Raw genomic sequence first — 13,449 nt, forward strand, 5'->3', positions numbered from 1 at the left:
AGCAAGCTCATGGAAAAACACACATGACATCAGGTTGCATCATGGCTGCAACCTGATGTCAGTGACAAAGAAATAGCACCTAACGGCTATAAAATCTTCCGTAAAGATAGAATTTCGAGGGGGGGCGGGGTTGCCATCATTTTCCAGGAATCTTTGCACGTAGAAAGGTTGGCAGACATTCCTGGAGTTGAATGTGTCCTCGCAAAAGTGCATACTATTAACAAAACTTTCATTATTGGGGGATTTTACCGCCCTCCTAACACAGACAGCACTTTCAGCGACCAACTTAATGAATTTCTCTGCTCATGCAGAGCTTCAGCCTGCAATATACTACTGGGCGGTGATTTTAATTTTCCATCAGTGGTATGGGACGGTGAATTTCCCCAGCCAGGTGCACAAATCGCTGAACCATTTGTCGATCTTTTAATGTATCATGACCTAACGCAATTAGTAAAGCAACCTACACGCATACATAACGACTCAGAATCTATCTTGGATCTTTTTTTAGTTAGCAGAAGTATGCTTCCTCAGGTTACGGGACTTAGCGTCGTCAACGGCATATCAGATCACAGAATGGTATGTCTTACGATGTGTTTGGGCCATGTCGTTGGGGTTGAGCAGGAAAAGCGCTCAGTGCTTGTTTTCTCACGAGCAGATGATGTACGCATATTAGATGCTCTGGACTTATCTTTTTCCAACTTTGTTTCCCTCTCGCAGTCTGCTTTATGCTCAGTAGAGGATCTTTGGCAATACTTTAAAGATCTTGTGTTGCAATGCGTGAATAACTTTGTACCGACTAAAGTAATCACTGTCCGCAAAACCCGCCCATGGATAACAAAAGAAATTGTATGCTTGCAACGAAAGGCGAAGAAGACAAGAAAACAACTGCAGAAGCACCCCTCTGACAGTCACATGCGCAAACTTTCAGCGCTGCGCACTCAATTAGGCCAAAGCATTAAAAAAGCAGACTACTACCACAATGTCACTATGAAGCAATTTCTCCTTTCGTCCCCTGCAAAATTCTGGCGGCATTTTTCTTCAAAATCAAAAACCGTGCCCTCCCTCTGCATTAATGGTGAAACAGTGTCGGAGAAATTACAAGTTGCAGAATCGCTCAACAACTTTTTCTGTTCCGTATTTACAGTTGATAATGGTGAAAAACCCATATTTTTGACATTGCAAAGCTTTCCACCTATTAGTAATATTATAATAACGGAAGAAGGTGTTCTAAAGCTTTTACTTAACATTGATACAAAAAAATCTTCTGGCGTCGATGCGATACCCAACACATTCATGTTCCGGTATGCCGAATGGTGCTCTAAATTCTTATGTGTTATTTTTAATAAGTCGTTAGAACTATCCGAGTTGCCTCATGACTGGAAGTTTGGAAAGATTGTTCCAGTGCCAAAAGCAGGAGACTCGTCGCTGCTTTCTTCTTATCGACCCATTTCTATACTCTGCACATGTTCCAAACTTCTTGAACACATCATCTTTAAACATATAACAGCTTATCTTGAGCTTCATGGTTTTCTTGACCCTAGGCAGCATGGATTTCGTAAAGGGCTTTCAACTACTACTCAGCTTTTAGAAACCATTCATGATTTCGCAGCTATTCTGGATGAGCAAGGGCAAATTGATATTATTTTTTTAGATTTCGAGAAAGCATTTGACCGGGTATCACACACCAAACTCATGATAAAATTGAAACCTATACTTAAAAATGAGTCCCTTCTTTCTTGGATTCAAGCATACCTTACTTCGAGACGGCAAACTGTAAACATAGACGGAACACATTCACGGTCAAGACCTGTACTATCCGGAATCCCACAGGGATCAGTGCTTGGGCCCTTATTTTTCTTAATTTTCATCAATGATATTGCACAGGAATTGCCAGTTAAAATAAAATTGTTTGCTGACGATTGCGTTTTATATAAAGAAATCCGTTGTCCCGCTGACCAATCGCTGTTAAATACCTCGCTGTCTACAGTGCAATCATGGTGCAGCACATGGCAAATAAAAATCAATGCGAAAAAAACTGTTGCGATGACCGTGACGCGGAAACGACACCCTTTAAACAACCAGTATTCGATCGATGGGCATATTTTAGACCGCGTGACAAGCTATAAATATTTGGGTGTAGTTATCAGCTCGGATTTAAAGTGGAATGAGCACGTGTCATACACAGAAAAGAAAGCCATGCAGAAGCTTTGTTACTTGAGGCGTTGCTTAAAAAATTCACCCCATGAGATAAAACTACTAGCTTACAAAACTTTCGTCCGCCCGATTCTTGAGTATGGGTCCGTCGTCTGGGATCCACATAGCGATATTAACATAAAAAAGGTAGAAAAAATTCAGAGAAAGGCGATACGATTTGTATTCAATTCCTTCAGCCGTTATGCATCACCAAGCGCTATGCTCGATACAGCAGAACTGGTTACCCTGCAAAAACGGCGATTTAAAGAACGATTAAAGTACATGTATCTGCTCTATCATGGAAAATTGGGCATCGACAAGGACACGTATACCGAGCCTCTAGCTCGTCGATCAACTCGGTCTAGCCGCGCTAAGCAGCTTAAAGATTACCAGTGCAAAACAGAAGCGTTTAGAAATTCATATTTTCCCCGAACCATTAGGGAATGGAATGTACTTCCTGCTGCGGTGGTTGCCTGCGACACCATCGAATCATTCTTAAAGCTGCTTAAAGAAATTGTGTAAATGACCGAGGTGCATCCCTGCCCTCCTTTCCTTTTTCTTTTCTTTTCGGCTTGTCCTTCCACATAACTGAACACACATGTTTTCTGATGCTTCTGCCACTGCTACACATTTTTACACACTACCACATTATATTTGTCTGACAGGATGTATGTTCTGTAATCGTTTGCCACGCGTGGTATACATATATTGTTCTAGTTTAGTTTTTCTGTCTCCTAAGTGTTTGTCAACTTGGCGCTAAGAGCATTTCACATTTTCTTCTGGAATAATTTCACATTGTTAGCGCTAATTGCTACGTTCTCGCAAATGACACGCTGCTTATGTTTTCAAATTCAGTGCTATTTCATTTTGCTCACGCTTCACACCTTGTACTCAGTCTTACTCGTCATGTATGTAACCACTCCTGCTTAAGGCCTCTAACCAGAGGCTGGCAGTAATATTGAAATAAATAAATAAATAATAACTGCAACGATTCATAGTACCGTAAGGTTCATAGCCACTGGCTTTGCGTGTATTAACTCCGATTACGCTACTCTTATTGTACTTGTCGGTGATTTCAATGTGGATGAGTCAGTGCTGAAAAAGGGAACGGGTTACGCATTCAATGTTGCAGACACATCCCTTGCGTAGCCACACCGATCCGGCCTAACCGACCACCCAAAGGCGTGCGTTCATGGATTTGACATTATCAAAGAGTATGATTGCAGCTGCGAGTGATTAACGACCACCGATCAAGACAACAAATGAGTGTGCGTTCCCTTCGTCACGATGACCAAACATCAGGAGAATAAATGAGTTCGTACCTTTGTTCAAAATCATGAGCCCTCGCCGTCTCATGTGCGAAACACCTTCGCTGCTCAACCACCTTCATAGAGTGGAATGGCTCGTGATGTTTTGAAGAAGCGGGTCGTGACCCCACTGTCAATACCTCGCTTTCCCTTGGTCCTGTCTTATTCAGCGTCACCGTAGTCAAATAGGCAACTACAACTGATACATCATCAACTAAAGTCAATATCTTCGTTCCCTTCTATCAGAAAATGGAAGTTCGTGCTTCGCTTAAGGAAGAGCATGGCAGACGGCCACTGTGCAGACGTTGCCGCCACTTAGGTTTGTTCAACGTGTCTGGAGATTAAGAATGAGAAAGCGTCCGTTATCCACGCAACACACGAAAATAAAACTGGATATAATCAACTACGTATACCGGAGAAGGCAAAAGTCAATCGCCCGTTCATCCATCGCCTTATAATACCACGACTGCAACTGTCAAACTATTGTCTGATGAGTTGATCGTTTGATAGATTGAGTACAGATCGGCTGAGAGATCGACTGACCGACTAAGGATGAATGAGTGAAGCCGTGGTTACCAAATATAGGAAGATTGTAAGGAAGAAAAACTAAGGCTGTGGAAAGGAAGGTGAGAGACCGAGCGGAGCTTGATTATCGATTAAAGTGCTAGACTTGAAGGATTGTCCCCTAAACGGCCCTTTCTTTAGTACCACAGTGAACCTACCTTATGGGATTCATTGGTCAGAGTCCAGAGCACTGTGCGCAATACAATGCCAACAAGAGCTCTCACTTAGCTTTAACCCTGAAAGGAACGCGGCAAACGGCTTTGCTTTAGGGGCCAGCCGTCCCGCAGAGATTCAGTGAGCTAGAGTGAGCCAGCTTGAGATCTAGCGAGAAAGCGAAGGAAACAGAATCCGTAGAGCAGTGGAGGCGGGGAGCAGCGACTCGTCAGCATATATTAATTAGAGTGTGAATTAGGCTGTGTTTGCGGTGTATGTGGTTATATAACACACAGTTCGCGGGTCTTTTTTCGAAGTCCGACACTCCGCTTAGCCGCAAGGATCTGGCGAAAATGTTCCGAAGCGAGCGTGAGCATTGCGAACCCGGTGTTTTGGTGAAAACATAACTTAGTGTGGGAGACTCCGGGGAAGCCGCGCTGCAATGCACGAACGTTAACAGCCAGTTAGTTAATAGCTAGAAGGGCAGGTGCGTCTTTTCTCAGTGGTGCCCCATCTCTTTCCATTCTTTCCGCGTCAAACTTGGTTCGCTTCTATAGAAATAAATATTACATTGATTGAAAATTGTGTCACCGCATAATGAGCACATCGGCCATAAGCGTGCATGCTTAAAAAGAGGAGGAGGAGGAGCAAAAACAAGAGCTGGTAGGTTATCCGGAGTAAATGTCCGTTTGACTACTCGAAAGAAGTGATCAATATCTCGGTGCGGTTGAATTGCTCGAGCCGTCACCCGTACGTTCGCTATTCCAGGTGATGGCTTACCGTAAGGCTATTACGCGTATAGACTCATTACTGAAAATGTAATAATAATTTGGTTCGTTACTAATAACTAATCAATTATTTATTATTAATTTGATAAATATTTATTAATTATGTAATTCACTATTCGAGTACCAAGTAAGAGATAGAAAAAAATGCTTAATCAACAGAAAAGCGGCGAGGATGGTAGGAAAAGAGATTTTTGCCTGCTTCACCCAACTGACTGAAGGAATTGAAGAGTTTAGACTAAGACGTGAGATATTGAAGGTAAAAAATAACAGAAGAACACCGCAAATTACGAACACTGTTTCGTATGAAACAAATCGCCACTAATCACATCTAGCTTACAAACAATGCAACGCACGGTTTGTGTATTTGTGACTGGGTTAGTGCTGTTTCTTCGTCCAAGTATCGATGTATAACACACAGCGCGTGGACTTGAAGCCATCTACAAGTGTACACAGACGGTTCGGTGTGCGCACAAACAGATAGTTGTGCAGCGGCATTCTGCATATCATCCCTTGATGTGTCATGGTCTGGCCGACTGGATCGCGTAGTTTCCTCTACAACAGTAGAAAGCGCCGCAATCACCGCGGCTTTGCGGAAACCATGGTCCTTTTCTGCACGAGATGTCGTGGTGCTGACGGATTAATTAATCTAATCCACCTTAATACCGAATAATTGGCCTTGGTCTTCCTTAATCCACCGTAATATTTCTTCATCCATCTTATTCCACTTTAACCGACCTTATTCCTCCTCAATCGACTTTAATCCACTATAATCGATCCTAATCCACCCTCATCTCCCTTTATCAACCTTTATCAACCCTAATCTACCTTAATATAATCCGTAATCCCTTACTACCTTTTCTAATCCCCATTTCTCAACCTTCATCCTCCATAATCTACATTATTCTCATCACTATTCAAATGTTATGTTTTCTAATCATTCATCATACCTCATTTGGAGCCGGCACGCTGGCAGACATGCAGCTGATTCCCCTGTTATTCACGCAGGTTCTCGCAAGTTTTGGAATCACCTTCTGGCTCGGTGCGCTTGTCGGCAGCACAGCATTTCGTCATGGCCAAAACCGAACTTCAGCGGTACCTTCATCTTCGGCGGGTATCACATCCCATGACTTGTTAAGCCACATCGACAATTCAAGGCCCATTATCTTCAGTGCAGCGCTCGGTGCGTGGTGGAATTCGAGCGATTGCCCTCGACCAATCGCCGCTGGAAATCGACGCCCACGTGACCAGAGTGGACACTATATAGATGAGCGACGCTTCTGCCTCGTGGGATTTGGAGCCGGCACGCTGGCAGACATGCAGCTGATTCCCCTGTTATTCACGCAGGTTGGTTTGCATTACCCTATTCGTGTCTCACGACTATTGTGTGCGTTGCCGGCTCCTCCCACTTTGGTATTTGCTGATGCTTGTTGTCGCAAACGAGCGCGTGCGCCTCGAAGTAGGTCTTTTCTATTCTTGAACAGATTTTTGTACGTGTTCCTGCTTTTGTTGCTTTCCGGCGATATCGAACTTAATCCGGGTCCTGTCGAAATGGAAATATTGCAAAGCCTGCAAAAAGGGCAGACTGCAATCTTGAATAAGCTAGATACTATTGAATCCAGGATCGCCGTACATGAAGGGATGATAGCGGACATAAAAGGCAGCCTTGAAGCAACTAAGGAACAAGTTCAGGACCTTGGTAGAGCAGTTTCAGAACATAAGGATGAACTTGAGACTCTTCAGAAAGTATTCAGGGATTTGCAGGTTAAGAATATTGACCTAGAGAACAGAGGTCGGAGACAAAACCTTTTGTTTTACGGAGTGGATGACAACAGGGCGGAAACGTGGGACCAATCAGAGGAGTTGATTAAAAAGATTGTTGGCGACAAGCTGGGAATTGAAGTTACATCACTACAAAGAGCACATCGGATTGGTGTATACCGAGAACAAAAAAAGAGGCCGATTATAGCAAACCTCTCTTCGTATAAAGAAAAACAAGAAATTTTGTCCAATGCAAGAAAATTTAAGGGGTCAGAGATCAGAGTTGATCAGGATTATGCGCCGGCTACTCGGGAAGTACGGAAGCGATTATGGGAATACGGTAAGGCGCACAAAGGCGAGAAAACAAAAGTTAAACTGAATTTTGATAGGCTTACTCTTGGTGAAAAAAGTTACGTATGGGATGACGAAAAGAAGGTAGTCGCCCCACTCAAAAGAAAGAAATGATGCTTGCCTGAAAAAAAAAATAACACGGCACAACCTGGTCGCCGTTTTAATAAACTGTAGAAGTGTACTGAATAAGGCGGAAGAATTGGCAGGACTAATTGAGACGGTGAGAGCTGACGTAGTTATTGGCACGGAATCATGGTTGAACCGTGATATCGGCGATAGTGAAATCTTTCCCAGCGAATTTGTCGCGTATCGTAGAGATAGGTCGAGCCATGGGGGCGGTGTATTTTTACTTGTACGAAGTTCCCTGAAATCTGCCGCCTTAGACATCCCGTGTGATGTCGAATCTGTTTGGTGCACAGTAACCCTAGATGATAATTCTTCGTTTGCCGTACGCGCATTTTACCGACCACCGAACTCTGATTACAATACACTTCAATCGCTGAATGAAATTATCTCGGAAGTTTCAAGCAGACCATTCATTCTTGCCGGTGATTTTAACCTGCCAGACTTAGATTGGCGTGATGGAATATGTGTAAGCAGCACTGGGTGCCGTGTAAATATAGAAATGAAAAATATTATTGACAATTTTGGTCTTATTCAATTTGTTACTTGCCCAACACGAAATAGTAACGTTCTAGACCTCGTATTCTCGAATAACCCCAGTTTGGTGAATAATGTCAGTGTTATTCCAGGTATCAGTGACCACATGGCCGTTGTTGCAGACATTAAAAAAGAGAGCAGAAGAACCTTAAGTTGTGCAACTAGAAAGGTTTTTCTATTCAGCAAGGGTGATTACTCAAGCATAGCTCAAAAACTAGAAGATTATCTGCCCGTGTTTGAGTGCCTTGCTGAAACCGATGGTGTAAACGATTTATGGCTTAAGTTTAGGGATAAGGTGTTAGCCCTTGTGGATAAGCACATACCTGCGATGCAAGCAGGTAAGATTAATAAATGCAAGAAGCCATGGATGACGTCAGGTATTTTGAGAGAAATCAGGAGAAGGCGACGAGTTTTCCGTAAGTTAAAGAAAACTGGAAGCAGTGAGCACGCGAAAGAATTACAAGCATTAACGGAGCAATATAAAGCAAGTGTCGAAAAAGCAAAAGTGAGATATTTTGAAGGGCTCAATAATAAAATGAAAACTAATCCCAAGTCGTTCTGGCATTATATCAAGGAGTGCGGATCTGATAATGTTGGAGTCAGCGAACTGAATTTTAACGATACGGTTATAGTCGATGAGGAAGCTAAAGCCACATGTTTAAATACGTATTTCCAATCCGTGTTTTTGCCTAAGCATGACGCTCCTTCCCAACGGCACCCAAGCACGTTTCCACTGATGCCGCCGGTGGAACTGAGTGTTCGTGGTATCCGCTCTCTTCTTGAAAGCCAAGACGAATCCAAAGCAGTTGGTCCTGATGGTATCTCTCCTCGTGTACTGAAGCGATGTGCTGCGCCCATTTCGCTTTACCTTTACATAATTTACACTAAGTCCCTTTCAACAGGCACTTTACCCGATGATTGGAAAATTTCCCATGTTGTTCCGGTTCATAAGGGTGGCTCAAAAAAGGATGTAACAAATTACCGGCCCATTTCATTAACATCGATATCATGTAAACTCTTTGAACATATCCTATTTAAGCACATATTGACCCATCTTACAGATAATAATGTTCTGATAAATGAGCAGCACGGTTTTCGCAAAGGATTTTCTTGTACCACGCAACTTATAGAGTTCTTTCATGAGTTGGCTTCCAACGTTGACGAGGGTGGGCAAACAGATTGTGTCTTTTTAGATTTTCGAAAGGCCTTCGACACCGTGTCGCACTCCCTTCTCCTCGTCAAACTGCAGATTCTAAATTTTGACCAGAATGTACTAACTTGGATAACCAATTACTTGTTCGACAGGCGTCAATGCGTGCTTTTAAATGGGAGGTGTTCATCCTATGTTGGTGTAACGTCAGGCGTGCCACAAGGCTCCGTCCTTGGGCCGCTTTTATTCCTCATTTTTGTTAATGATATTTCTGTGGGTATTTCATCGCGCATGCGTTTATTTGCCGACGATTGTGTTTTATATCGGCAGATTAGGGATGCAAGTGATGGCGTTTCTTTGCAAGAGGATTTGGATCGTATTACAAAGTGGTGCCAGAAGTGGCAAATGTCGTTGAACCCGAAAAAGTATGTGCACATGCGTGTTTCCAAAAAAAAGAAACCAATTGAGACATCTTACAGCCTGAATATGTATGTCATTGCTACTGAACCGACATGCAAATATCTTGGTGTTGTTTTATCGCATGATTGCTCATGGAATGCTAATATTGATTATGTTGTTGGTAAAGCAGCAAGGGCTCTTAACTTTATCCAACGGAACCTAAGATGGGCACCCCAGAATTTAAAGAACACAGCCTACCTCACCTGTATTAGACCGATTTTAGAGTACGCATGCCCTGTATGGGACCCGATGCAGGCCAGGTCTATAGATAAACTTGAAAAAATTCAGAATAGAGCTGCGCGGTTTGTTTTAGGGCGGTACAAGCGGACAGATAGCTGTACCGCTATGAAAACGGAATTGGGTTGGGAATCGCTTTCTTTACGCAGAAAAAAACTGCGGTTGAAGTTTTTCTTTTGTATTTCTCATGGTAACACTGGAATTGCTTATAATAACTACTTGTATCAACCCAATTACATATCCAGTAGAAATGATCACCGACACAAAGTGAAAGAGTACCGTGCAAGAACAACTATGTATTACAATTCCTTCTTTGTGATGACCATCAGAGATTGGAACCGGCTGCAAGAGACGCAAGTGTGCTGTATAGATGAAGAAGTGTTCTATTTAAGTCTGTAACCCCCCCCCCCCCCCCTGCTGTAACGCCTTACTGGCAAAAGCGGGGCACTCACTGAATAAAGAATACACGGCTACACAAGGTATGGTTCGCTTCTGGTCTTGTTTGGGTCATGTGATATTTGCTGTACTTCACAAAGCGACCTTGAAACAACGAGATTTAAGGCTTTCGCCTTAATAATGTACCGTGCGCACCCTGAATGCAGGCTCTCGTTCTCCATGGCGCCAAATACTTCAAACAGCTCCATAGCATTCATACACATTGCGCCAAGCTTTCGGAGTGTTGCAGCTAGAATGCCATCATTATATTGTGAAAAAATTCCACAACCTTAATATGTAGGAAGCTGTAATAAAGAACTCAAACGGCGTATGCCTTTTATTTGATTCTTTTCAACGTAGTCACTTTAAGGGGTTGTTCCTGTTTAAAGGTAGTAAGATACCTGGCTCTAATTTGAACCACCATCATTCACCTTAACCCACCTTAATACACTTCAGTCCATCTAATACATCTTGGTATAATTTGTACACAAAAATTGGAGGACGCTTAATCTTCGCCTTCAAGTGTGGAACGCGACAGCGTTCCCGTCGACCCGCCAAGGGGTGTAAGACAGTGGGCTACGGCGCAGCGACTACGCGCCCCGCATCGGACGCGGTGAGCGTCGAGCAGCGCCGCGTTCGGTGCAGCAACGAAATGTGCGCCTGAGCAAGCGACGGACGCCTGAGTCCTAGAAACAGCTCGTTTCTAAGGCAACACCGCATTCACTAGAGACGCTTTTGTACCGCTTTGAAGCATCGAGCTCATGGCTGAGTGGTAGCGCCTCCGTCTCACACTCCGGAGGCCCTGGTTCGATTCCCACCCAGCCCATCTTGCAAGTTGTTTTTTATTCATGAAGTGCCTGCTGGGATTTATCGCTCACGGCCAACGCCGACGACGCCGACGCCTGCGACACGAGCTCCTTAACGCTGTCGCGTTAAAACTTAATTCACCATGCCCTAATATGCAACCACCTTAATCCACTTTAATTCACCTTTTACCAACTAAAGTCAATAAATTTCAGCCTCATTCTCTTTACTTCACCTTAATTCACTTTACTCCACCTTAAGGCACTCCTACTTCTTGTAACTTACAAGACTCTGATGATGACATTTGTTACCGCTCGTTGCGGACAACCACGCCGAGTGATTTGCGTCATGGGACATATGATGCTTTCACATTAATATGGGCCGATGTTGAAGACAGTGCAGTGTCTCAAAGCGTTAGCTGTCACGAGGTAATTAAGGACGGGATAATCTGGCACGTCACAGACAATCTAGATGCTTCAAAGAGCGACTTTGGCGGGAAAGAAGCAGACGTGCGGTTCTCGACTCACGGTTACAGCATTGGACGCCCCCAAGTGCGTGCATAAGTTCGGCATCCACGAAATCGCCGGTTTGCGGGAGACGCGAGGTATAGAAAGGTCACGTTGGTAACTTTGGTTTTCCAGGTCAACCGTCACGTGCGTGCCAGCACTTGTCAAAATGTCACAATCGTCACCTTATATGTTTGCCGTCACATAATTAGCGGTGCTAAGTTCTGGTATACATTTAAAACGTTCGTGCCATGCCTCCGAAATCATCGCTTGCTGCAATTCGAACCCCGCCGCGGTTTACGAGGGATCGCATGCAAAACCTTATCGCGTGTCTCGCGCTTAACGAAGCGGTAAAATCCTGACAGTAGTGCGGTACCACCGAGGGGATGATACTCGGGATAAGGACAGCGTCTTCGGATTCTTCTCACGCTACAGCTAGCATTTTGCGGTGCTGTCGTGTCGGACACTGCTGTGCGGAGGCTGCGCAGGGTTACTAACTGGAACCAGAGGAACTGGCGCTCAAAGTATCGGTTTTCTCCCATGCGCAATTAAGCGTGGCCACATTGCCGCAAATCACGTGTCGAAGTATACAAGATGCGTTCCTCGATAGCAAGTGGGGTTGCTTGTTCAAAAATATTTTCTTATTCATAGAGGCATGTATAGAGGTTGGTGCTAACACAGACGGAGGCATACCGTCACTTCCAATGGAGCCAAATGCTTCAAACAGCACCATAACTGTCATTATGCACATTCCGCTTAGCTTTCCAGGCGCTTTAACTAAGCCTTTATTAATATATTAGGAGATAGTGGTGCTACCAAGATGTGCGAGAAGTTGTGATAAAGAACTTCATAGGTGACGCATGTCTTTTATTTCATTATCTTCAAGGCAGTAAGTGTTTGAATTTGTTTAAAGGGTGCAGGTTATAAATTGTAAGCGTTTATTTGGATTACACTTTAGTTATTTATGTCTAAATTCTTCATTCTTTAGTTGATCTGTTGTATTCATTCCTGGTCGATCTCCTTACCCCCCCACCCCCCCCCCACCCCTTTCTTTTTGAAGCTAGCACTTTCGTTACTTTACTCGGCGCTCCACCATGTTCTACTTCTTCTCGCCCATAGAGGGTGGGGGAGGGGGAACTACACGTACATAAACAAGAAGTTCAATCTCACCACAACGCGGACGCAGTTACTGCGCTGGCGTCGGCGAGTGCCCTTCCCAAAGCCTTGGCTTCGGCGACATGGTGCGATTCCATAATTGGTCTTCACAAGCAGCAGACCAGAACGATGAGAGACTTAAATAAGGAGAAGAAGGCAGTAAACGTGGATTAGGAACGTGGGCTTCTGTTGTGCGTCTCTCTCTTCCAACTTATCGATTCGCAGTGACGGATCCCATGTCTTGTCTCCCGTCAATATATCGCCTTTGACGAAGACAGGCCTTAAGAAATGGCGAAGCGGCGAACGAAAAGTTGGGTTGCCACCCCACAACACTCACCTTTCTTTGGTCCCGTCATTAATGCTTCACCGTGGTGCAACTTGCATCACCACCTGGCCCGAAGTTCTACTCTTCCGAAGTCAATGTCTTTGTTGCCTTCCATCAAAAAGGGATCTGGTACGCCGCCTAAGGGAAAACATAGCACATCGCCACGCTGGAGGAGTTGTACGTCGCTGCTTAGATTTTTTTTAAACATCTAGTGATTTTAACCGTTATATACACAAGGTATGATAACCACAAAACGTGGTACAATCAACTACGCACTGCAAAAGGCGAAAGCTCATTGCTTGTCCATCCGACGGCTTACTACAACGAGCGGAACTCTCTACTTCTTGATGGTCTGATGAGTTCATCGATTAATGGATTAAATAGACATCGACTGAACAACTGACTGACCACCTAAGAATGAATGAGTCAAGCGGCGGTAACCACCAGTTACCACCACTTCATTCATGCGTTGTTCGTTGGTGAGCTTGAGAGGAAGCCGAAATCACATCTATAGAAAGGAACGTGAGGAACACACACACACACACACACACACACACATTATATATATATATATATATATATATATATATATATATATAATGTG

General features: G+C 43.9%; 2 long non-coding RNA genes across 3 annotated transcripts in view; one reads left to right on the forward strand and one right to left on the reverse strand.

Annotated features, from left to right (window-relative positions):
• Positions 1 to 10,098, forward strand: part of LOC139060993 (uncharacterized) — a 40,628-nt gene extending 30,530 nt beyond the window's left edge. The window contains exon 2 of the long non-coding RNA XR_011515129.1: positions 6,011 to 10,098. This is a non-coding gene — a long non-coding RNA (uncharacterized lncRNA). The remainder of the gene's footprint in view (positions 1 to 6,010) is intronic.
• Positions 1 to 13,449, reverse strand: part of LOC139060994 (uncharacterized) — a 150,862-nt gene that overhangs the window by 103,517 nt on the left and 33,896 nt on the right. Inside the window, exons 2-3 of one of the 2 annotated variants that reach the window (XR_011515131.1) lie at positions 12,858 to 12,983; positions 12,536 to 12,657 (exon numbers count right to left, since the gene is read on the reverse strand). This is a non-coding gene — a long non-coding RNA (uncharacterized lncRNA). The remainder of the gene's footprint in view (positions 1 to 12,535; positions 12,658 to 12,857; positions 12,984 to 13,449) is intronic. The other variant, XR_011515130.1, reaches the window with a different exon arrangement.

This window comes from Dermacentor albipictus, chromosome 6 (genome assembly GCF_038994185.2).
Source record: "Dermacentor albipictus isolate Rhodes 1998 colony chromosome 6, USDA_Dalb.pri_finalv2, whole genome shotgun sequence".
NCBI classification, from domain to species: Eukaryota; Metazoa; Arthropoda; class Arachnida; order Ixodida; family Ixodidae; genus Dermacentor; species Dermacentor albipictus.